The sequence below is a fragment of the Crocuta crocuta genome, unplaced genomic scaffold, assembly GCF_008692635.1.
Source record: "Crocuta crocuta isolate KB4526 unplaced genomic scaffold, BGI_CrCroc_1.0 scaffold403, whole genome shotgun sequence".
In the NCBI taxonomy this organism is placed as follows: domain Eukaryota; kingdom Metazoa; phylum Chordata; class Mammalia; order Carnivora; family Hyaenidae; genus Crocuta; species Crocuta crocuta.
The window spans coordinates 116,977-144,498 of NW_027530631.1; the positions used below are offsets into that span (position 1 = coordinate 116,977).

Consider the following 27,522-nt stretch of genomic DNA (forward strand, 5'->3'; position numbering starts at 1 on the left):
TCATGACAGTGTTATATTATTTAATAATACTTTGTGATGGAAACCATCTTCTCCATGACAAAAGTAGTATATTAGAAAGGACAAGATCATGTTTATCAGGGTCAGAATACTATTGGTAAGGTTTCTTGAGACTTTAAAGAAAAAAATGATACTAAAAATGTTGGACCAAGATGTATGCTATTCATCAAACAGCAGCTTGTCTTACTAGCCTGCTTTGAGATCTATGTCCTATGTAGTAGAATTCATGATGTTATTTCCATATTGAAAATTTTATGTTATGTATAAAGTCTTATGAGACACACATCTTTTAGTGGATTCATTTCTGTTTATTAGACCTTTTAGGGCCACCTGTGTAGCTCAATTAGTTAAGCATCTGGCTGTGGACTTCAACTCGGGTCATGAGTTCTTGAGTTTGAGCCCTGAGTAGGGCTCTGCGCTGACAGCATTAGGCTTCCTTGGGATTCTGTCTCTGACCCTCTACTGCTTGCACTTTCTCTCTCTCTTAAAATGAATAAACATACTTTTAAAAAAAGAACTTTTAGAATTCCTGAGTACCCTCATGGATGACTTGCCAACAAAAAATAAGTATATGTATGTATAAAGAATGTTGCTCAAGTTGTCTGTTTGCTTTATGTACAAGATTCATAAATAATTATGATTTGGGGTCTAACAGATCCAGAAATCAACTTTGAATAACACCCCTCCCAAAAAATGGTTTGTCTTCACATATTATGAAGGCATCAGAAGGATTATGTAAATATTACTGGACTCAGATCATTAAACAAGATCAATTTGCTATATACTCTCATCTTAATCTAGTTCCTATAAACACATTAAAAAATAAAAATGCTATATTGTTCATTTTTATTAAAAGATATACATATACATTTAAAAAATTCAGTCATGACAGATAGGGTAAGTGTAAAACTCACCCTGTAATACTTTCTCATGGATAACCATTTCCCTTTTTAATTCTCTTGATTACTTTAATATCTCTAAATAATACAGTTATATTACTATTTCTCTTTCTAAATCAAATATAAACACCTATTGACTCATTATTTTATGCAATTTCCACACCAGTTTTCTTTTTAATTCTATTATTGATAATGTTTAATAATTTAAACAATATATTTCAATGGGGCACCTGGGTGGCTCAGTCGGTTAAGTGTCCGACTTCGGCTCAGGTCATAATCTTACGGTTCATGAGTTTGTGCCCCACTTCAGGCTCTATGCTGACAGCCAGGTCAAGTCCTGGATGCTGCTTCAGATTCTGTGTCTCCCTCTCTCTCTGATCCTCCCCTACTCACACTCTCTCTCTCAGAAATTTAAAAAAAAAAAAAATTAAAAAATTTTAAGTAATATATTTCAAAATTTCCCTGTTAAGTTTTACATACACATTTTAAATTTACATATAGTAAACTTCACCTTTTTGGTATACAGTACTTCTGTGGATTTTGAGAAATGTATGAAGTTGTATAACTACCACATTGAGCAACTTATAGGGCGATTCCATCACCCAAAGTATTCCCCAGTGGTACCTGCTTTTATTCACCCTTTGTGCCATCCCTAAAACCTGGCTTTTCCCATCTTTTGTCTATAGTTTTGCCTTTTTCCGTATGTCCTACAGATGGAAGCAGGAAGTACAAAGCCTTTGAAAGCTGGCTTCTTACCCTTGTTATAATGCATTTGAAATATGGACATACTGTTGCTTATGTCAATAATTTGTTCCCTTTTATTGCTGAGTAATATTGCACTGTATGGATTCACCACAGTCTTTTCAACCTTTTGGTAGCTGAAGGCCTTTTAGGTTGTTTTCAGTTTTTGGAGCATATGAATAAAACTACTATAAACATCCACGTACAGGATTTTTAGGAATATAACTTTTATTTCTCTTGGGGGAAAACTAGGTGAGGGATTGTTGAGTCATATGGTAAATACGTGTTTAATTTCAAAGAAAATTATAAATTCTTGGCTGCACCACTTTTGCATTGCTATCGTCAGTGTATTCTGGTTGCTCTGCAAACTTGACAGTGCGTCTGGCTTTCTCAGGTTGTTGTTTGCTAACCTAGTAGAGAACATAAAGAGTTTCTCTTTATGGCTTTAACACATATACCTAAGGACTGATCATTTTCATGTACTTATTTGCCACTCATATTTTCTTTGGTGAAGTGTCTTTTCAAATGTTTTCCTTTCCTCATTTTTTTCGTTGGGTTGCTTTCTTATTTTTGAGTTTTAAGAGTTCTTTATGTGCTATGGATTTGCGTTCCTTGTGAAACCTCACTTTTGCAGATATTTTTTGCAGATACAGTTTGTCTTTTAATTCTTTTAAAGTGTCATGTACAGAAGAAAAAAGTTTAATTGTGATGAAGTCAAATCTATCAATATATTCTTTTGAAGTTGTGCTTTTAATGTTATATTTAAGAACGCCTGCCCATTATAATAGGCAAAAAGGTTCAAAAAAACATGATCAATGTTTTCCTCTAGAAGCTTTAGAGTTTAACATTTTACATTCAGGTGTATGATCTGATTGAGTTATTTATTATATGAGAGGCCTGGTCAAAGCCTCATTATTTTTTTCTTGTATGCACATATGCAAATGTTCCAGCAGTTTTTGTTAAAAAGCATCCCTTGCATATTTGACAAAAGTCAGTTGATCATAGTTGTGTGTCTCTCTTTGTAGATATTTTATTTTGTCTCATTTATTTATGTCTGTCCCTTCCCTGATGCCACGCTGTTTTGATTATTGTAGCTTTATATCAGATAGAATGAGTCTTCCAACTTCCAAAAACTAGTTTTCAAAAATAAATAAATAAATAATAAATAAATAAAATGGAATTAAATAAAAAGTAGAAAATTTTCTGGCATGCTAATACCTAGAATCCCTAATCCCCCTGTTAGATCGTTCAGGTTTTGTGTTGGGTTTTTTGGGTTTTTTTTTTTTTTTTTTTTTTTTTTGGCTTTTTTGGTTTTGGTCTAGGTATCCAGCATTTCTGCCAAGGCAGGGCTTCCATGTGGTGGTGAAAGAGGCCTCATCATGCATTTGCATAGAAAGGCTTACGTTATTAAAGTGATTTCTGTCCTGTTCAGAGTCAGAACTTGAACCAACATCACTAGGCTGGTACCCTGTTTGAACCTCTTACTCTCCACTGAAGGGTATTGCCATCATGTCTATTGTCCTCCCTTGCTCCTTTCTGAGGATGGTGTCTTTTTTCACTCTCTTTCATCGGTTATTAAAACCATATCTACTGATTTTCCTATTCAAAATGCTTATATGTGTTTGTCTTATTTTTAAAAAAGGCATGTTTCATTTCAGTGGGCTTTTAGTAAGGAAGAGGAAAAAAAGGTATGTGCTGAGTTCTCATCCTGAGCCAGAAATATATAGGGAAGTTCTGATAGGAAGTCATAACCTCTCTTTAATAAGGAATTAGTGCATATCTTTGGACACTTTTGGCTAATGAAAATCCTTCGGCCCGTGTCTGGTGGGTGAACTTTCCTAATTTCTTTTTATTAATTTTTTGTCTCTCATCAAGTTTCCCACCTGTCAGAACTAGTATGTTAATTATATGGATTCCTCTTATCAGGATTCCTATTGCTAATTGCATACGCATGTAATATTTTTCTAGTTATCATTTCTTATTCTCATTTCAGATAACAAATTTGCTTGTTAATTATCTCAACATATTCATACTTGTTTGGAATGGAGCAGTGAAATAAGGCAGAAAGTCAACCTGGAGCTTGCATTATTAATTATTAATATATATAATTTTTCTCTAAATCATTTAAATATTATAAAATAATTCACTTTTATGCCAACCGTCCTGTCTTTCAATCAGATAAGGATGGAGAGAACACACTTAAATGCATAGATTCCTGAATTTTCATAACTACAAAGTACAATGGGACTTCTGTGACTCAGCCGCACCTTTTCATACAAGGTAAACAAAATCCTGGTTGTCAAATAATATGTTGGTAAGCTCAGTAACTGGAAGAGCTATAACTAGTTCCCAATCTCCCCATTCTCATACTTACTGTTTTCCTTAAATTTCTTTTTTTTTAATCTCCCTTTTGAATGTCATTACCACCAAAACAAACAAACCATTCACATTTAGCCTTACCAGCCTTTTGCTGTATTTTGTGTCGATGTATCAATGTCTGCTCTACTAACCATTTGAGGGAAGTGACTTGATTTAGGCCCATACCAGATGTAGTTCAGTCAGTAGTATGTAAAATGCTGATTTACATTTACAGAAAAATAATCCTGATCTAGTGGTTTTTCTGAACTGCATTAGAATCTGTGTCACGTTTACATGTTTTAGACTTTATGAATATGTTATTTGCAAATGTTTGAGCAATAAAATAATACAATTATAAAACACCTTCTGTCAGGATGCTCAAAGCACTATGTATATATAATAATTACAACAGTATAAAAATATAATAAGCAGTCACCCACTAAAATAAATTTAGGAAGAAAAAGTTTGGAATAGTGTTACATAAATGTAAAGAGGATTAATTGTAAATTCAAAAAGGACTGCAAACATGATTAAATGCAAAGACAAACACAAATCAAGCTGAACACATTTGTCTTTGGGAAAGGAATTATAAAAATGTTTGGCAGTAAAATGAAACTGCTTATAAGTCATTTCAAAATAAAGATACACCCTGGATGATTTTATTAGTTTTATAGCTTTAAAACTGTGACCCGGTGCCTTGTATGTGCTTTCTTGTAAGGTTATAATCTAATTATGAAGTGACCAAATATTAAAGAGCTGCTGTGAATCTGCTGCTGCCTCAAAATGTTACCTCTGATGTTTAAAACTCTTCTAATGGAAACTGCATGCACTAACTATCAATAGAAAAAGATTAAATACCATGGTGCAGTGAAGTGAAGCAGAGATTGGTTTTTCTCCCTGTTGAGGTTATGATTGGATTATTGTGAACTCAGTATTTGTTCCAAAAGAAAATTATTTCTTTCTTTAAATATACATTACAATAATTGAAAAGACATGGTTATTCATGGAAATTAAGGGGTGTTTTGAAACCATTAGAAATACTTGCATATTGTATCTTTCCTTCTATTCTTAATACCCCTTTACCTCAATCCCACATCTGTTGTTATTTTAAGAAAAGATGGTGCAATGCTCCAGGAAGTTATTAGAATGGTTTCTTGTAACTCTGTTTCTGTCTAGGCACTTTCGTGTGTGTGTGTGTGTGTGTGTGTGTGTGTGCGCACGCGCGCACGCGCACGTATATGTGGGTGTCTGTCTGTGTGGTGCTTGAGGAATTGGTTAGCATACCTACCTCTTTACAGTACTCACAGCCCTTAGGAAGCTGTTTATGGTTCTTCATTGTCTGCCTTGCTCACTCTTTACTTTGTAGCATCCCACTCCAGAATGCCAGACTTTAGTAGTGCACTCAGGCCACTCTTTAGTTTTCCCCTGGAAAATACCTGTCCATGCTATAAAATGACACCATCATTCTATATTATCCTTTGCATTTCTACAACTCTTATTCTATAAGTGCACTTATTAGTTTTTTAAAAAATTAAAATTCTAACTAACTTAACTCACCCTGAAGTAGGAATGTGAAAAATGACTATATTCTCATCTTTAGGAACAGTGATCTAACAAAATTCTGGTTACATACTCAAATAAATATATATTAGAAAATAACATTTTAGACAAGATGGATATGGTAGGTGAATTGTGGCCTCCAAGACGATTCCATACCTTGATCCCTTGACCTGCAGACTGTGAATATGTTATTTACCGTGTCAAAAGGAACCTTGTAGATGTAATTAAATTAACTAATTACTTGAATTTGAAACAGGGAAATTACCCTGGATTATCCAGAGCCGGGGCCCAATGTAATCACATGATCCCTTAAAAGCAAAAGGCAAGATAGAAGGGGAATTCAGAGAAATTCAATGCATAAAAAATTTGCTGTGTTCCTTTGTTTGCTTGAATCTGAAGGGAGTAATGTGTCAAGAAACCAGGATCTCAGTCCTACCAGCACAAGAGGCTAAATTATGTCAACGATCAGTGATCTTGGAAGATGGTAATAAGAAGCTCCTGATGAGAATTGTAGCCCTGATGGATACCCTAAGACCTTAGAACGACTGTATCATTCATTCATTAAAAACTAACCATTTAGAAAACAAATCAGATAAATCTCCTGTCCTTAAAGCTTTCTAGAGGAATGGAAGCAATAGTACAAATTGAATTATATGGAATGGTTGAAAGGTAATTTTTTTTTCATAAAACAGGTATGAATAAATTGATCTGAGACTTCAGAAAAGTGAATTATCACTTAAAGTTGGGATATGTTGGGGGGCGCCTGGGTGGCTTAGTCGGTTAAGCGTCCGACTTTCACTTAGGTCATGATCTCGCGGTTCGTGGGTTCGAGCCCCGCGTCGGGCTCTGTGCTGACTGCCAGCTCAGAGCCTGGAGCCTGTTTCAGTCTGTGACTCCCTCTGTCTCTGACCCTCCCCTGCTCATGCTGTCTCTCTCTCTCTCTCCTAGAAATAAATAAAAAACATTTAAAAAAAATAAAAAAAATAAAGTTGGGATATGTTGGAAGGCTTCTTGGAGTAATTGGTATCTAGGCTGAGTTGACTCAGATTTCACCACTTTATTTTGGCAAGCAGTTGAAAGTGTTAATTTCTACATAATTTGTTCATCCAAAGTCAGCTTTATGCTTGACAAGTATTCAGTAATTATGTTTATTATTTTTATTTTTGTATATATTATGCTTCTTTTCATGTTCTAAAATAAGGTTCTAATGCTCTTGCCTTTATTAATGTATACATATGTTTAAAATAATATAGAGTAGTAAAGTTTCAGAAGAAAGGAGTGAGGTACATATGGCTATATAATATTGTTAGCCTTTAGTTGGTAAAACAAAAGATTTGCATATATTAGCATTCCCAAATATTTTGTACCAAAATATTAATGATAAAGAAAAAGGAACATTATGAGCTAAATAATATTATTGAAAAATAAAACTGATTTATTTTATGTAAACTGAAGATCATTCGTGGTATATCCCTAAGATTTTTAATGGATTAATCTTTTCTCCAAGGGAGATAGTGCAATAGAAATTATTATTTAGTAACTAGGATTTAACTGGGTACAATAGTTCTAGATTTAAAAGGCACACAGAAGAAGACACATTAACAAGTTCATGATTTCTATTTCCCCCCCTTTTTTCATAGAGCAAATTTGTACACCTGAGTTCCAACAAAAAGCACAGCCAAGTGAATCTCCTGGATGGACCCCCCCCCTACATTTTTAACTCCAACTTTATCTTCTAAGCAAGATATGTATAGATAACTTTGTTGATATTTTCTGAATTTGTCCCTCATGTTTTCATGGGCCTGATGTCTTATTTTTGTTTTCCAACATTATCCTGGCCGATGTATTCATTCAATTGTTATGTATAATGATGCATCAAAATGGTCAACAGTTATTTATGCACTTCATGTTGGCTAATCTATTTATTTACAGCATACTCATATACTTTTTCAGAACTTTGTCACTTTTCTACTTAGCTGGAAAGACTTATGAACAAAAATCTGAAGACTGATGCTTATGGAACAGAGGGTTTTCATGCTACTCATCTCCCTAGTTGCATATTTTCAAATTTTATGCCTCATCTGCTAGATCTCTCTCAACACAAACCCAGACTGTGCAGCTGTGTAAATCGAGTATTCCTGTGACCAGGTGTGCCAAGGATGACTGTAGAGGTATCTCTGTTAAGTAAACCTCCCACTAGACGAGAAACTGGTAACATTGCTTTTCAGATGTTGACAGGCTAGCTGGCTTGGGAACCAGATAGTTCAAGACTGTTCCAGAATGTTTTCATTTTAAGTATGATGGCTAACAGTGTGTTTTAAGCTTTAGGAACAGCAGAAGCACCTTCTCTATGCTAACAAATACTGGGAAGCATTGTCCCTTGCAGACTTCAGGAATCCTTAACATGTAGGCTATTCTACTCTACTAAGATTTTTTTCTGTTTTCCTTCTGCTGATACAGAAAAAATTTTAACCGAAATCATAGTTTTGTATCCAACAAACATCACTTACTCCACATAATAGGGATACATTTATTTTTGTAAGTGTGTTTGTTTGTTTAAAGTAGAGCTCCCCTGAAGCCATCAGTCATTATGAAGTTGGTGTTGTTTCAGTTTAATTGTAGACATGACTCGAGGTGGCTACCTTGTTTATGCCTGTGAGGGCTACATTGAGGTGAAGTGACTCCACCTTACTGCCTTGAGCTGGGGGGAAATCGCTGGTTTTTATTATAAAAGGGTGACTTATGCTAGTGTCCTCTTTCAGTTAAGGTCTAGTATGAAAAATACTGTTATGGGAACATTTTAAATCATTGTCACAGATCAGTACATATTATTTCATCAATCTGTTGGTTAGATATATATTACATGTTCACCATTTAAAAGAATTGAGAAGTAATAATGTCTTTTGTTTTCTGGATGTTTCTATCCTATAATGCACCCTAGCTCATATCTCTTTTACAATGTTGTTTACTCTGAAGTCCTCAGAGCTTATAGAGTAATAATGTGCTTCGGCAGCAGCTAATCATTGTTCAAAGATAACAAACTGACATCAGCAAGTGGTGAAGTGTTCAGCCACTTGAATAGGGGAAGAAATTTAAAATATTTTGTATAGGTAATACAAGCTAAGAAGTAGTAAATTAAAATTTATGATTGCTTGGATTCTGATTTTACTCAGAAAATTACCGAATTGCTGTATGACTGTTACAACTATTAAGCAGGAATGATACCACCTACTTCTAGTCAAATGTCAGAGACCAAATGTTGTATGCATTAATGCAGTAATTTCTACCAAGATATTTGGTATATGTAAATGGGATGGGTGAATACAAGATAGTGCTATTGTTTGTCATGAAATTGTGAGTTTAATTTAAAATTTTAATTATATTTGTTGTCTTTTAAATCCCTCTTTTCTCCTTTTTCTTAAGTTAGCTGCTTGTCTCCTTGACTCTGGTAGCCTAGAATTTTCTGCCTGTTGATTGCCATTTCTGTTTTTCTGCCCAACATCTCTTGTTGAAACAGTCCTTAACTCTATGGACATCAAAGTGTTGCATCTGAAAGCTGAGAAAAACCTTTGCCTGCAGTTCTAATATAATGAAAACCACTTGGACTGTCAGTCATACCTAGTATCATAGCTGTATAGAAACTTACAGTCAAATTTCTATCAGTAGAATCTGTGGGTAATTTTTGAAGGTATTTATCTCACTTAAGTTTTATTCTGAGAAACACTTCTAGTATAATAATTAGGGTCTGTACTTTCTGTTTCATGTTTATAAACTTATGTCTTATTTGTCTATTGATATTCTTGACCATGATTCATATTGACAGGTTGTGAACTTTCCCATTTTAATGTTTGTTTTAGTTTATATGTCTAAAACTGGACATCACAGACTACTTCCAGAGCTGTAACATTTTGTACATTGTAGCTAGTATAGCCATGTTAAACAATTTATTGTTTTCTTTTTTTTTAATGTTTATCTTTGAGAGAGAGAGACAGAGACAAAGCATGAGTGGGGGAGGTGCAGAAAGAGAGGGAGACAGAATCTAAGGCAGGCTCCAGACTCTGAGTTGTCAACACAGAGCCTGACGTGGGGCTCAACCACACAAATGTGAGATCAGGACCTCAGCTGAAGTCCGACGTTTAACCGACTGAGCCACCCAGGTGCCCCCGATTTATTGTTTTCTATACCTGTGTCTTTGTCCACTGGTTTTGAATGTTAGCTAGGGGAGATCGCAATTTATTATGTGTGCTCTTTCAGTGAAAAACTAAGAGGTAAATCTCATCTGTTCTTTCAAAAATATTTATTAAGTGTCTTTTGGGTATCTTCTATATTTGAGAAAATACTTTTATAATATACATATTAATACTTATACTTCATATAAGGGTGTATGTTACAATAATCAGATGTTTCAACCGTGGTCCTTTTATTCAAAATAAGGAGATTGTGTATCACACAGAATATTAAGAAATTTTCTGGGTAATGTGGGTTCCTCTTTAAGCCTATTTCAGAAAGAAATTGTTCACAATTTTGTTAAGCCAGATTTCTCTCATCTTCTCTTAGTTTGGTCTCTTTCCACCATAGTACTATGGCATGCATTTGTAAGAGATGTAATTATTGTGGAGGTGCTAATGCTGGTGGTGTACTTTGGATAGGGGTGGGAGAGATTAATAGGAAGTACTCAAATACAACATTTGTTCTTTCTAGTGAGAGGTTCCTATGAACTATTTTATTTAAAAAATAGCTGGCAAGCATACAGCTTGCTAAACCACATGATACACCAAAATCTCAGGTTATCGTGATTTTTATATAAACATGAAGCATCATATAATTGCATCATCTTTTTATCATTTGTATTTAAATGAACTCTGACTTTAAAGCCCATATGTGTTTGCTTCATATATGTATAAGTAGGAATGAAAGAAGCAAAGAATTAAATCATTCGAAGTTATTTAGTGCTAAAGAGCCTCTTCTGAGACTTTAGGAATAAAGCAGCTATTTGAGTTTTCTGCCTAAATTTATATATAGTAATTTTAACATGGACATATAATAAATATCATGCTTTCTTTTGATAATAAAGATGACAACGATATCCTTTTTTAATGTTTATTTATTTTTGAGAGAGTGTGCACACGTGAACAGTGGAGGGGCAGAGAGAGAGAAAGAGAGAATTCCAAGCAGGCTCCATGCTCAGCACAGAGCCCAATGCAGGGCTTGATCTCACAAACCACGAGATCATGACCTGAGCCAAAATCAAAATTCCATTGTTTAAGCAACTGAGCCACCCAGGCACCCCGGATGACAATGATTTCTTAGCACTTAGTAGTGCTAACATTTGAAAGGTAACTTAGAGTTCATCTATTAGAATCTCACAATCACTGAAAACTGTCTTCTAACATCTCTGTTAGCTTTTTCTTGGCTACTTCTACAAATAGGAAACTCACTACTAAATTCATATTTGTATTGTACATTTTTCCATTTGCATTAGACCCAAAATGTAGTGAACAATGATTTTTGCAATGTTACCATTTTTTGCCCCCTGTTCTAAGTAACCATGGTATATAGATCTATAAACTAACTACCAAGGTACTCTTTTACTGTGTTCTTATTTGTTTTGAAATTGTCTGTTTTTCATGTTTGTTTTGCTCTTTTCAGTCTAAAGTTCACAGGTGAAGATGCAGGTAACATTATCCTCTCTTTGTTCTTATACTGAGAAAAGCTAAGATGTGCCTTTTCTTTGTCGTAAATTTTCAAAATCTTATTGACTTGTTTGTCAACATTAAACTCATTCCAACCTCTGATTTTCTGCCTTGGATGACAGGTTTTGACATCAGAAGTTTTAGATTCTCCCTAGAGGGGTCTGCACCTGTACTAGGTGTGCAGAGTTACTCTTATTTCTCTTTGCTGTGACGTGTGCTTCTATTTGTCAGCTTAACCCAGATTTCTATGGCAAACTTCATTCTAACATGGCCTAGTTCATAACCTGGCAAGAATGGTTACAGTCACATAAAATATTACATGTGGACTTTATGCACACAGGTTAATTGCCAAAGCATAGTTATAGGAAAAGGGAGCCAAATTATCAGACCCCATTCCCTGTCACTATTCTAGCTATATCCAGTCATTATGCTGTCTTCGACCTTCCTATGACAAATTCTTGGTGTCCCCTGGTTGCCACAGCTAAACACTTCAATTTTCTCTTCCTGCACAAGTACAGGGATCACAGTGGGTACCAAATGGTTGAGCCTCAGCTCCATTCGTTCCTGTGTGTGTGGGGGAGGGGGTGGGGGGTTGTTTTTGTTTTTGTTTTTTTGGTAGCCATGTTTCCTTGTTTGTATTCTCTACCAGGCAGTGACTGTAAGTTAACTATTATTCCTTAATTTTATTTATTTAAATAACCATAGTTGGGCAGTGACCTTCAACTCTTCAGTGTTTATTTTAAGCATACAAAAATTTCTCAACCATGTCTTCTTAAAAGACCCAAGAAAATAAAGGCCTAAAGAAGGCTCAAGATGATTAAAAAAAACTACAGCTTGCTTTTTTTTTTTTCCTCCCCAGACTATTCTTTTCTACCTTTTGTTTATAATTTCTTCTATCATATTGATATCTCTTCATTCTCTATGATAAACCAGTGAACTGAACATTGCATCTTAAACCTGTTCACCTACCGGCTCATATTTGTACCACACATCATGGGTTCCTACCTTAGTCAGGAAAGACCAGTGTAGTATCTTGAAGGTCATTGAAATAATAATCACACTGGTTGCCCAGAGGTAACATCAAAACTACATTCCCTTGTGGCTTTTCCTGGAGGTCCCAGGGAGCATTTTCCCCTAAATCTTGTCATAACATCTTACTTATTTACTTCAACTTTTATTTATTTACTTCCTGTGGAGGCTCTTTGGCATGTTGTCTTTACTCTGCCCTGGCTATGTTTCTCCCTTTTCTATTAACTCTGTTAACTTCATATGTCTTAGAGGTTTGTAGCCATTTGCTTACTTAGACATTATTAGTCATGGTTCTTTGGTACATATGAACACAAGAATACAGACTGAGTTGTAATCCTTTCTTTCTCTGAGCCAAATGAAAACTGGAAATAAGGTTCTGTCTATGTTACCCTGGTCATGTCACTTACTATTTATTTTTCAAGTAAAAAGACTTAGCGAGACCATGTTAATTCTTAGGTATATGGTATAATGGAAGTGCAAATGTTTTGGATATATGTATGTAGGTATATATACTCGATTCCATTTATGGACTCTGTGGTCAAAGACTTAATTCATTTTTCTTTGTTTCAGATATAGTCATACATACATCATAAATCATATAAATAAGCAGAGTAATATTTTTAAAGTATATAATTACTGGCTAAGAATATACATTTAGAAAATAATAAATAGTATATTTATGCTTACTCTCCCCTATAGCTCAATATATTTCTGGTTATTCCTTTATTCATGCATTTGAGAGTCAACTGTATGCCAGTGTGCCAAGTGTTATTCATACAAATCCTTTCCATAGGAGGTTATATGTATATTTAAATAAAGTGATTGAATATATCGTAGTAAATGCTATTATAGAGGTATATACTGAAATACATGAAAGTATATACATTTCCTCTTTCATACTATTCTGACTAACTGGTTCTTGGCTTCTAAAGAATGAATATGGTTAAAGCTAGCTGAGGGCTAAACATCCTAATGCTGAACCTCTAAAGCCTTCTATCACATTTTGTTTCTAACCTTTATGGTACCTCACTCTCTCTTTAGTCTATATTTGGCTTATACATATCTAATTTATTCTAGAATATGAATTAGTTATAGTTTGATTTATGTTCTGTGACAATCACATTTGTTTAGTGGTCTTGATGTAATCATATGCATTTCATTATTATTGTTGTTGTTGTTATGATTATTATTTTACCTTGGAGGTTGTTTAAAACAGACCCAAGATTGATAGGTAGCCTTACATGAATTACAGTTGATGTGTTGTCTCTGTTTTTGTTCTTCCTCTCTTTTGTAGTGGAATTCATTTAGTAGTAGGACATTTATCTATTTTAAAAATTTACTTAAAACTTACTTTCATTTCTAACTGAATGTACCCAAAGTTAACTCTTTATATAATTTTCTTACAAAAATTTAAGTTTTTCTTTTTTATTTTATTAGTTTTTTTGTTTTTATTTATTTTTGAGAGAGAGAGAGAGAGAGAGAGAACAAGTGGGGTAGGGGCAAAGAGAGAGGGAGACACAGAATATGAAGCAGGCTCCGGGCTCTGAACTGTCAGCACAGAGCCCAATGTGCGACTCAGACTCGCAGACTGTGAGATCATGACCTGAGCTGAAGTTGTATGTTTAACCGACTCAGCCACCCAGATGTCTCAGTTTCTCTTTTAAAAAGTATTAAGTTAAATTCTTCTGCTTTACCTTTTAAAAAATAGACTTTATTTTTTAGAGCAATTTTATATTATAGCAAAATTGAACAGAAAATACAGGGTTCCCATGTACTCCTACACCCCCCCACCCCACTATTATCATTCCTCACCAAACTGGTACCATTGTTACAGCTGATGAGCTATGCTGACATACTATTATGATCCAAAGTTCATAGTTTACATTAGGGTTCGCTCTTGGGGCTTATATTCTATATAATGACATGTATCTACTGTTATAGTATCGCACGGAATAGTTTCTCTGCCCTAAAAATCCTATGTGTTCTTCCCATTTATCCATCCTTCTCCTCTAACCTCTGGAAACCACTGATCTTTTTACTTTCTCCATAGTTTTGCCTTTTCCAAGTCATATAATTGGAATCATACGGTATGCAGCCATTTCAGATTGGCTTATTTCACTTAGTAATATATGTTTCAGGTCCCTCCATGTCTTTTAATGATTTGATAGCTCATTTATTCTTGGAACTGACTTTTATTCCATTGTGATAATATACCATAGTTTATTCATCCGTTCACTTACTGAAAGACGTTTTGGTTACTTCCAGGTTTTGGCAATTATGAAAAAGCTACTAGAAACATCCATGTGCTGATTATTGTGTGGATATAAATTTTCACTTCATTTGAGTAAATACCAAGGAGTGTGACTGCTGTCTTGTATAGTAAGACTATGCTAGTTTTATCAGAAACTGCCAAATTGTCTTCCAAAGTAGCTTTATCATTTTGTGCTCCCCCCATCAATGAATTAGAGTTCTATTGCTCTACATTCTCTCCAGCATTTGGTGCTTGTCAGTGTTTTGGAATTTCATCATTTCAGTAGGTGTGCAGAGCTGTCTCATTGTTCATGACATATGATGTTTAACATAGTTCATATACTTGTAATTTGTATATCTTCTTTGATGCCTGTTAAGATTTTTGACCCATTTTTTAAAGACAGGTTGTATGGTGTAGGGTCTATGTCTAGATTCTTCCTTCCTCCCTTTGTTCCTTCCTCCCTTCCTTCCTTCTTTCCTTCCTTCCTTCCTTCCTTCCTTTTTTTTTTTTCCTGGCATGTGTATCTACTTGTTCCAACACCATTTGTTGAAAAGACTGTATTTTCTCCATTGTATTGCCTTTGCTCCTGTGTTAAAGATCAGTGTTTTACTTTTAAATGTTTTTTATTTGTTCTCTATATATAAACGACTACTGTATCCTGCATATTTTTTTTATAATTTAAATTTGATTTAAGATTGCTACTGCATTATCAGTAACTGGCCAAATAGAAACAGTCTTGGTCTCTAGCTTTCTCTCTCATTCTGAATTCACTGATCATGTAAGTTCAATACAGCAGCTAACTAATGGAAGGAGAAGTGCATGAAGAAGCCAACCATGCCTAAAAGGAAAAGATTCTTATTTTTTAATGAAGAATCAAATATTGGTTACTATCTCGAAGCAGCACTTAATATTTCTGAATTGAAACTGCATGCTATAACCTGAAATGACTATTGAATATCTGATATTTAGGAATGAGCTGAAAAATGATGAGGGTTGCTAAGGTTCTGTACACGGTGGGCGGTGCGTTTTAAAGTGGCAGTGGTGGGCCAAACACATTTGTATTGTGAGATCATCGAATGTGAAATGCTTGTTCAGTATAGCAGTAGTAAACAAAATGTAACTTCAGTCAAAGTTAATGAAATCAGACAAGGTCTCAGGAACAGAGAAAGTGACGGATATAGAATACATTTTTAAGGTTGTTAAAAATAGCGAAATGTGATATGGAACAAAGATTGATCTAAGAGTCAATCGATGTGGGTTCTAGAACCAATACTCTATCATTTATGTCTTTTTTTTGTCCACCCATTAAGTGGGGAATGGATAAGTTGTTAATTTTGTAATCTTCTTCAACTCTAAAATTCTAAGGTGCCAGTATAAGAAGCGTCAGACACCGTTTTGGGTGAATCCTGTTCAAGTAGGTGGCTGGGGTGAATACATTAAATGCATGTTTACTTAAATGCATTCTAATAAAAACATAAACCTTAAGTAGGCTATAAAAACTGACTTTTACCACTGTTTAATTTTTTTTTAAGAAATCAGCAATAAACACAGCACATATAACAGACTGTAGTGATTTCAACATTGTTCTTCTACAAATATGTGATGTTATATTTTGCTTTTATTTTTTTGAAATCTAATGCAAATCTTTGGAATAAGTGGATGTTAGAATTAATATGGTCGTTTTAATTCCATCTCCATCCCAACCTCAATTTAGCAAAGAGTAAACTGAGGTCCAGAATTTGTACAGGGTCACACAGCTAATTTGTGGCAAAGCTTGAAGAACAAGCTAGGTTTCCTGATCCTCAGCCTGGTGACCCCGCCACAATAAGCCTAAAGTCCTTAGCAATTAGTATTACTTCAATAGTCCATTGATAAGACATTTCATGTTTCATTTGACAGAAATAAGATTTGACACCCATTAATTCATTTTATCCCTTCAACATCCCTGCAAGGTTATTATCAGTCTCATTTTTATACACACACTACTACAGATTAAGTAATATGTCCAAGGTCATATAACTAATAAGGAATGAAGTGTGAATTTGAAACATCACTTTCGCCAGACTCCAGATCTCAACCTTTTTCAAGGCATTATGTTAACTTTTTAAGGTTTCCTTTGAGTGTTGGTATTATAATGATTTTGGAGGACCCTTTGTTAAGTTTATGACATGAGTCTTTATCAGGGCTTACTAATAAAGACCATCCAAATGTATGATTATTTACTAGTACTCCTTCATCATAAGTCTTTTCTTAAAGTGAGGCTCACATTAGAATATTGCAATAAGTGTTGAGGGAAATAGATAAGTTTTCAATTAACCTTCATATTATTGATTGCTTTAGAAATGATTCCCTCATTTTTGGTCTTAGCAGATTTTTACTGTATTTGTGTGTACATACATGCATATGAAAATTGTACTGATACATCTTTTTACCTTTTTATCTTAAATGCTGATCCAAGGCCCAATATGTAACTTTCCCAGGAATTTTAGCATCAACTTTCAGAATAAAAAGTTGTCATTGGAGGTTTCTCAATGCCTATCTACTGCATTTCTGAATTAACAACAAATGCAGATTTGTCTTTGATGGCTCTTTTATAGCTGTATACAGCTGGAGAAAAACCAACTGCCATGGGAACTCAATTTTCTTTATCATCAATTTGACATTGGTTAACAGATGGCTTCCGGATACCATGGTAGTCTTCTTAATTTGTCTTTCTATATAGTGCTGCAAATACCCTTGGTTAATTGCTTGATTATTACATTTAATTCTTTGTCAACAATATACCTCATTGTTTTGGGGACATATCTTAGGAGATAAGTTATAAAGACAGATATTTGAGTGTTGAACTGCTATCAGACTTTTGAAACATAAAGCAAAACACCTAAAGGTAGACAAATGTGTTAAAATATTCTGTTCTAAAAATCCAGTAGACTTTCTTTGAAGTATGAGATTCCTTTGGAATACAGTGGATTCTCAAGAGCTAATTTATATGAAAGACAAAAGAAAGGAGATCTATTGAAACATGAAAAAGGAAACAAATGCACTTAAATCAAGACATATTTCGAGGTGAATGTTAACTTAAGATTAACTGCAACTGAAGTCTTATTTGTTTCCTTTTGTTTGTTTTGTTTTCTTTAGAATTTCATTAAGTAGAAGTTAAATATTGTACTCTGGAGAGTGAAAAATTTTCAACCAATTCAAAAGATCTGTAAAAATAAGCTTGCAGTTGATTGAATATTTTGACATTCCTTAAAATATAAATGTGAACCCTCTTTCTGACTGCTTGGGAATCCAAAGAAATAGCAAACTTAAAATATAGAGTTTGAGAAAGCTGATTCAGTCAGACATTATTGCTCATAAGATCACACACCTACATACTTGTATATAAGCAAAAACAGTTCAGTGCATGATGAGAATTCATTAATCGTTACAAAATCCTCTTATGTTGTCAACTCTGAAAGTGGTATATTAACTACACCACCGTATCAATTAAAACTATTAATTTTTGCTTTTAATCTTAGTTCTTTTTTCATTTATTCATTATGAAATTGTAAGGTGTCTTGAAAATGATGCAAAATTGTACTTGTACATTTACTTTTACTTACAATTATACTTGTACTTCTAACAAAATAAATTACTCTCTACTTTAAGCATTTTAAATAGACTCAAAAGATGGACTCAGTGGAATCAGAAAACCCTCAAAATAGTAGTTTGTCATTATGAGAAAAGAAGATCTGAACTAATATTGCTAGTAATGAATATTCTATTAAAGTTTATGCTGCCACCTATGGGAAATGAAAATTCTTAGTAATTAATCTAAAATGTAGAAATTACTGTTGCCAGTTACAAGAGAAAGTTGAAACTTCTAAATGAATTTTATTTCTATTTAACTGTCAAAGGAAGGTCCAGGTCCATTTGGAGAAAGCTTTAAATTCTTCTTCACCTGTTCCTTAAAAAAAACAAAAACACAATAAAAACCAGACTTGATTATGTACCCATGGACATTAAGCTGTATAATCCATAAGGCTTATTTCTGAGAAATGTCTTTTTAAGTGTCAAAGTTACGTATTTGCTATCACTATCAATAATTACAAATAATATAAACTGAAAAACTTGTGAAATCTTATATAAGTTGATTTAATCATGCTTCTGTTTATTTTTTTTCTTGTCCCCTTCTATTTACTTCTCCCCATTTAACATGTACTATCTTATTCAAACTGGGGAGCGCCCAAGCCCTGTTTTTAGTCCTTAGTGTGCTAATACAGTAATGTAGTAGAATAGAAATAGAAAACCTCTGATTAAGGGAAGTCTTTTGTTGAAATTCATGCATAACACTTACTACTTGTATCACATAAGAAAAGTGACTCTAAGTTCTCATCACAGAGTAGAACTGGTGGTATCAGTATTTTATAGGAATGCCATAAGAAATATATACCATATCTTACAGTGATTAATAGAGCACCTGACACAAAACAGAGTCTCAATAAAGATTTGTTTTCTTTCAAAGTATAGTCTGTTATATCAGCAAGATCTATAAAAACTGGGTCCTTGCTCATCCTGTGACTGTCTTCTGATCAATAGAATATGGAAAAGGTAATAAGATGTCACTCCCATGATTATGTAATATAAGACTCCTTTGCTGGCTTTGAAGAAGTAAACATTCATATGGCAAGTAACTGCGGAAGGCCTGTAGGAGCTGAAGGTAGCTTCCAGACAATAGGCAGCAAGAAGTTGGGGATCTCAGTGTACAATCACGAGGAAATGAATTCTTCCATCAATCTGAGTGAGACTAGAAGTGGATTCTTTCCTAGTTAGTCTATCTTTCAGATGAGAATTCAGCCTTGGCCATTGCAATAATTACAGTCTTTCAGATGACTCAGTTAAGATGTACCTGGATCCCTGAACCACAGAAATTTTGGGATAAGAAGTGCAGGTTTTTTTTAAGTTACTAAGTTTGTGCTAATTTGTTACACAGCAATAGAAAAACTAATCTAATGACTTTACTTGGATAAGTTAATTATCTTTCCTTTTCTTCTGCAAATAATTTTATTTCCTTTTATTCTTTAAAAATGTGAAGATCTGATTTATAAAACATTTGCAATAAAAATAAGCATCCCTCCCACTCTGCACACCTACATCACCTTCACACTCCTCAGAGGCAACCATCCTTTACTGTTTCATGTTTTCACCTCTGATGAAATGGTCTTCCAAATTCATAAATATACATGGAAATTTAAGAATAATTTATTTTTCATCTGTTCCTGATATTTACCACTTACAAGAGTGAAATGTTTTTATTGGCCCATGGTTTTAAAGAGATTTTAAAGCATATGCAAGAAACTGTACAATGCTACAGAACATTAAGTCTTAAATTTTATGGCCTATCTGTGGATATTGAGGTAAAGGAAAGCAATAGCTCAGCCAATAGAAGACTTTTTTAATCAGCCTAAGTTCTTATGCAGTATTGCTACTAACTGGCCATGCATCTTTATGGAAAAAACTTCTCCTCCATATATCCTTAATTTACACATTCCAGATTTCATATTACATGATTATACATACTGTATGGTTTGTGTGTGTTTTGTTCTTCATAATGATACCTGGTGATTTGCAAACCTGATTGATCACAAAAGTCATACTCCAATTATTTCATCATCATTCACCATTGTTGTCATCATTGTCATCATCTTCGTCATCATCATCTTCATCATCAACTAGTCATCATCCCTGGATATTCTGGTTAATGAATTTGGAACACAGTTATGGGAATCTATATGTTACAATATTTTCACAGGTTATCCTAACCCACTTGATTGGAAAACAATAATTTAGATAGTTTCTTTATACACATATAATCCTATACAATAGTGGTCTGAAATTCGTTTTGAACTACATGACAGAGAAAGCTATCACTCCAGTGGTGAGCTGTATGAAAAAAAAATGCAAATAAAAACAGTTTAGGAAAACCTTTATTTAATTTTGAATCTCTTTTCTCATTTGTTCTAGATTTTATTCAGTCTTGCTTTGGAGGTTACCTTTATCCTTAACAAAGCACAATTTCTTGTCTCTTATCCAGATTTCTTCCTTCTTCACTTAGAAGCCCTGATGCTAGGAAGATATGAGAGTTCTTTGGAACTGTCTAAAGTCACCAACCAAAACTGGACCCTGCAGGTAAGTGTTTCCAGTTTTCCTTTCATGTTTTTGGCTTCCTTTTCTCCTCATTGGCTCAAACTGGGGAGGTAACAGCTTCATCTGGTAACTTGATGTAGTTAATTTGTTTAGCAGTATGTCTTATTCAAAAGTTGCTCTTGGCTTATACATTGTTAACTTATGTTAATTTATTTCAACAACATATTCTTGAGACATGTCAAAAAAGTATCTTTACTTTTTTATTAATATGGAATTTGTTGGCTATGCCTGATCAGGAAATGAAAGGCAGTTATGGACACTGAAGCAATCATATAAAGATCTAACTTCAAATATAAGAAGCCTGTAGTTGCCTCACTCTTCTCTTTCTCTAATTATTTGAAGTAGGTAGCTAGCTAGCTAGCTACAATTCTCAGAGCATAAAATCCACCTTTCTTAAAGTGCATAATACATTAGCTTTTTTTTAGTATATTCAGTGTTCTGTAATTCTCACCATTATAATTAATCACCCTCAAAAGAAAACCCATATTACATACACTTTCTCTGTCTCTCTCTCCCCAAGCCTCTGACCACTAATCTACTTTCTGTCTCTATGGGTTTTCCTATTGTGAAAATTTCATATAAATTGAATCATACAAATTTGGTCATTTGTGATTGTCTTATTTCAGGATGTTTTCAAGGTTCATGTCTATCGTAGCATGCATCATTAGAGTATTCCTTTTGATGGTTGAATATTACATTGAATGGGCATATCACATTTTTTTAATCCATTCATTGGTTGATGGACTTTGGGTTGTTTTCATTTTATGACCATTATGATTAATGCCACTATAAATAGTCATGTGTGTTTTTTGCTCCTGTATTTTGTCTGTGTAACTAGTAGTGGAATTACTAGGTTCTATGATACCTCTATTTATAACACTATGAGGAAATGCCAGAGTTTTGTGAATTTATCACACCATTTTGTATTTCTAGTAAAGTATAAGGATTGCAATTCTTCCACATCCTTCTCAACCCTGTTCCTGTTCAGTCTAATAGAAGATTATGGAACCAAATTTTGATTCTGTTGATTTTCTCTATATTTTCCTATTCTCTATTTATTTCCACTCTAATTCCTATTATTTCCTTTTTGACCTTGGTTTGGGATTACCTTGCTCTTTTTAGTAGTTTATTAATGTGGAAGAATAAGGTGATTAGAAATCTTTCGTTTATATTCATAGATATCCATAAATAGATTCTTCTCTATGCACATAGAGTTTTAACCACATTAGAGAATATTCTATGTGCATTTGAGAATGTTTTTCTCTGTTGTTGGGTGGGGTGTTTTATAGATGTCTCTTAGATCTGCTTGGTATATAATGTTATTCGAATTTTCTGTTTCCTTGCCACTCTTATGCCTAGTTTTTTCTATGTTATTCAAAGTGGGATATTGAAGTTTCCAATTATTATTGTTGAATTATCTATTTTTCCCTTTATGTATGTCAGTTTTTGCTTTCTGAATTTTGAGGGCTCTTTTACTACGTGCATCTATGCTTATTATTGTTATATCTTCCTGATGACCTGACCTTTTTTTCACTGGAAAATGTTTTCCTTTTTCTCTAGTAACAATTTTTGTCTTAAAGTCTATTGGATCTGAGATTAATATAGCCACTTCAGGTCCCTTTTGGCTATTATTTGCATGGTATATCTTTTTCTGTTCCTTTATTTTCAGTCACTTTGTGTATACGGAGTATGTCTCTTGTAGAAAGAACAAGGTTGGATCTTTTTAATTTATTCTGCCAATTCCTGGTTTCCAGTTGGAGTGTGCAATCCAACAAGGTAAGGTTTAGATCTGCCATTTTGTTGTTTGTTTTCTACATGTCCTAAGTCTTATTTTGTCTCTATTTCTCCATTACTGCCTTCTTCTCTACTAGATACTCTTTATTGTGTACTGTATTAATTTCTTTGTTGCTTATTATATTTGAGATATCTTTGAGATATCTTTTAAAATTGTTGCCCTGGGGATTATAAAGTAACAACTTAAAACAATCTGGTTTAGATTAGTGTCAATTTAATTTCAACAATGTACAAAAACTTTGTGTCCAGGAGTTGAGTATGGAATTCTTGGTTGACAGCCTCTTTCAGCACTTTGAATGTATCATCCCATTGTCACTATTATAGCCTTCACTATTTCTGATAGTGGATATATTTGAGTATGGATAGCTTTGAGTTTAACCTGTTTGGAGTTGATTGAGTTTCTCACATATGTGAATTAATATTCTTCATCAAATTTTGGTAGTTTTCAGTAATTATCCACTCTATGTTCTTTGTACTTCTTTCTTTCATGACTAACTTTATGCATACCTTGGTACATTTAAAGGTATCTAGTGGTTCTCTGAGGTTTTGATTAGTTTTGTGCATTCTTTTTTCTTTATGTTCCACAGAAATAATTGAGATGTGTCAATGGCATTATCTTCAAGTTGGTTGATTCTTTGTCCTGTGAGGTCACATCTACTTTTGAATATTTCTGGTGGTGTTTCATTTTACTTTTCCACTAAAAAATGCTATGTTGTACTTTTTTTAACTATGTTGATCTCTTGATTGGCAATTCTTTATATAGTGAGATATTGTTCTCATACTTTTCTTTAATTCTTCAGACATAAATATACTTATTTATAATAGCAGATTTTAAAAATTCATCTAGTAAGTCCAACACTTGGTTTTCTTAAAGGATGAAACATTTTATTGACTTCATCAGGTTTCTTCCTTCCTTCCTTCAGTCCTCCCTTCCATCCTTCCTTCCTTCCTTCTTTCCTTTTTTTTCTTCCTATTTTTTTTTTCATATATGGGTCATACTTTTTATTTCTTTACATGTCTCAATTTTTTTAGAAAACTGAAAATTTGAAATAATAGAATGTGGATACTCTAGAAAACACATTCCTGTTCATCCTTAGGTTTTGTTGTTGCTGCTGTTTGTTTAGTTTTTCCTGGACTAATTCATGTGTTCCCACTGAAGTACCCGCTTCAGTTAACAGTGATCAGCTGATAATTGGACAGATATTTTATTAAATGGCTTGGACCAATAAGTCTCCCAACCTTTATAGGAGGGCTCTGTGTTTGTGATGGGGCATGACTTCAACTCTCCAGTTTATAATTATGCATTATTCATTCCCAGCTTATGCAGATCCTGAAGGTCACCTAGAGGTGATGGATTAGGGGACTGTCAGGAATTATGGGGCATACACACAAAGCTAGGATTATTTTGGAGTCTATCAAAGTCCTATATGGGTGTCTCATAAAATAGTTTTTCCTTTTATAAAATTTTTTGGCTATCCTCATTTGGTACAGGAGGCACTGTCTCTGGCAACTTCAAGATTAAATAACTAATCCTGATTGCTTTCAACAAACACCCTGAGATAAGGCTTTCCACTGGACAAGCTGAGTCAGATCAAATGATGAAAAGCCTTGCTAGAGGATCTTTTCCAGAGAGCTGCTACAGAGCTCAAATAGTGACACTTCTTTAGGAATGGGGCTTTTATGGCAGCTCCAAATCTATTATTGCCCCCAGCCCCATGACTATTATGTGACTCGTTTTTAAGGCTACTGCAGATCTGAGCAAGAGGAGAGTATGATAGGACAAGTTAAAACACCACAAATTCACTCTTCTAACTGAGATTCAGCCATTTTTCTTGAATAGATACTTCTTGGATTTTGAAAGCTTTTTGTTATTTTCAGAATTCTGAAAAAGTCAACTTAGGCAAATTTTTCCTGTGTTTTACAAGGAGCCATTTTTCAGAGGTCCTTATTCTACCATTTCGGAAAGAGTTGCCTCTGTTTAGTATCCTAATTATAAAGAACAATCCATCTTTCCCTACATGTAGGAATTTGAGATCATCACTCAAATTATGTTGATAGGAAAGAACTTAGTAGTTGATTCAGAGTAAGCCTTATTCCAAAATTAGGCAGTGGAACAAACCTATTCAGTCACTAGAGTAGTTCAGAAACACTACCATTGCTCTATAATTTACAAATCCATAGATTAAAGAGTACCATATAAGATCATCATTTGTCATTCAAAGTTTGTATATGATAGCTTCAACTATTCTGGTAGGAGTTTTTAGGCTCATCATTTTCATGCTTCAAAATATGACTTGTGTTTATCTAAATGAATTGCATAGATCTGTATTTTATTCTCATTACTAATTAGTTTGATTAGTTCTCAGTATCTATGAGTTCTTCCATTAGAGTATAATTTCTTTGAGGGCTGAGCCTTCAGTGTATTTAATTTTTAATACTTCATGTCCTGTAAAGTGCCTGGTACTTTTTGTTAATTGATCAATTCAGAAAATATATTAAGAATCTGGTACGTACCAATCACTGTGAATTGTACCAGGAATATAAGATGAAAGTCTATTCTTGAAAACCTCATGTCTCTTATAATTTTAATGAATATTCTCCATTTATTTTAGTAACACATTATAATTCTATGTTTAATTTTCCTGCATCTTACTGAGTAGTGTGGATGGCCAAAGAGGCTGAGTGAGACCATAAAAGAATACTGAATGTAAGGTATCACACTGTGCTTAATTTGTACATTTAGGAAAATGTATATATTGTTTAAAGATCCATAAAGACACTGGTTCTAAGCATTAACATTATTGCTATACTCAGCTGAAATGTTCTAGTTAACTTGCAAGTTCGTCAGTAATAATGATTGAACTCCTGTTAATATTTGAAATATTATGGAGATTTAAATATAAGTAAAGAAGATAACATGCTGAGGAAACTAAATATAAGCAGAAAATTATTAAATATATTTTGAAATACTTTGGTATCCTCCTAACAATTTGGTTATTAACAATATTCTGCCTGACATGTCAATTCTTATGTTCTGGACTTGAAAGATACAGAAAACTTTATGGCACGTTGTACTGACATTATATGTTTTCAACAACAGTAAAGTACAGCATAGGATATCAGAATTAGTATTCCACGTTAATAGGCATATTCCATTTCCATGGGTATAAAAAAGAGGTACAGTTGAACATGAAGTGGATATCATTTGAATGAAAACACAACGGCTGAAAAATTGATGATCCTTTTCAGGGATCAAGAATATCTTAGCTCAGGCTGCTGTAAGAAAACACCATAGACTGGTGGCTTAAACAACAGGCATTTATTTCTCACAGCTCTGAAGGCCAGGAAAACCAAGATTAAGTTGCTAACAGATTTAGTTCCTGGTGAGAGTGTTCTCCTTGTTTATGGACAACTACCTTCCTTTTGTATCCTCACATGGTGCATAGAAGGGAGCTCTGGTCTCTTCCTCGTATAAAGAAACTAATTCCAAAGTGGGCCCTGCCTTCATAAACTCACCTAAACATAATTCTCTCCCAAAGGAACCATCTCCAAATTCCAGCACAATGGGGAAATGGGGCTTCAACATCTTAATTTGGAGGGATAAAAACATTAAGTTCATAACAAAGCATAAGAGAAATGAACATCTCATTTTATAACTGAATTTAGAGGATAATTCTTGAGTGTCAACATTTTATAAAATGTTAAAGGAAATAGAAGATACTCAGACAAATAAATGAAAGATAATGGCTTGGTTATTAAGTTTAGTTTCGAGTTTAGTGTCCAGATGGAAAGGCAGAACAATCACAAAACAGAGTATCATATACATAACACAATATCGATATTGTGATATTTATGATATGGATCTACTAGAACCCATTTTTGGAGTATGCCATTGATATGTTAAAGGAATCCTTTCTAATTGTTCTAGACAGACACATACACACACACACACACACACACACACACAGTCTCTTAAGAATAAATTTCTCAGCCTACAGGAGAACATATTACCTAAAATGAATTAGCAAATACTTTCCAGATACTTAATATATTATCAAGGCTAAAGGGTGTTTACAGTCTAGTTTTATGTAAGTTTTTAATAATTTTTTGTTTATAACTTTACAAAACTGCATAATTTGACTTTTTTATTACTGTATCATTCTCATGTTCTCTGAATACCATAAAATATAAAACCATATTGTATATTAATAAAATGTATTCCCCCTTTGATACTTAACATATGCTTTAATGTAGGTCTTTCATGGTATCTTTCCATGTATTTATGTGTATGAAACCTAAACTAAAAGGGAGTTGTTATAAGAACACTTCACGTGGACTCTCAGCAAAAATTCCTCCTTCGCTAACTCCCTTTGGAGGTTATAGAAAACAACACTGTAAAAAGAATGGTTTAAAACCTCACATTTGTTCATATTAGGGTTTGCTTTGATATGATACCTCTACATTTGGTTTTTTATGTAAATGAATACAGTCCAGGGTTTGATAATGTGCCTCTGGGTTTTCTTGATGCAAATTCATAGAATATTTAAGATGTTTAAAACCACACTTGTTATTTAACTAATTATTGGGTTCATTTTTGAAACCCAGTTAGCTATGAAATACACAGGTGTCCTTAAACTCTATCTTTCAACACTGAGAAAATCTGAGGCATACTGTGAGCACCTTCATTTTACATGATTTCTTTGAAATGAACACTACAGGATTCTGTTAAATAGGAATTGAGGAAAGGACAGTTTAAGGAATTATAGTGAGGGAAAGTCATGGAATTTAATACTACTACTTGTTAACTGCTCTAGGTGATGACTGTGAAACTTAATTTGTGTTAATCAGTGTGAGGTGAAGAGAGCACAAATTAATTTGACATGCAGATTTTGTGCTTTAGTAATGATGCTGAAAGTATTCTTGGCTTGTGAAAAACCAGCATATTCACCTCATAGGTCAGTGGATTATACCATGTCCTGTCTATAGCAAC

General features: G+C 33.8%; 1 long non-coding RNA gene across 1 annotated transcript in view; it reads left to right on the plus strand.

The window, feature by feature from the left end:
• LOC144235096 (uncharacterized) overlaps positions 1-22,484 on the plus strand; it is a 54,306-nt gene extending 31,822 nt beyond the window's left edge. The window contains exons 2-3 of the long non-coding RNA XR_013336143.1: positions 20,626-20,720; positions 22,408-22,484. This is a non-coding gene — a long non-coding RNA (uncharacterized LOC144235096). The remainder of the gene's footprint in view (positions 1-20,625; positions 20,721-22,407) is intronic.
• Positions 22,485-27,522: the final 5,038 nt, after the last annotated feature.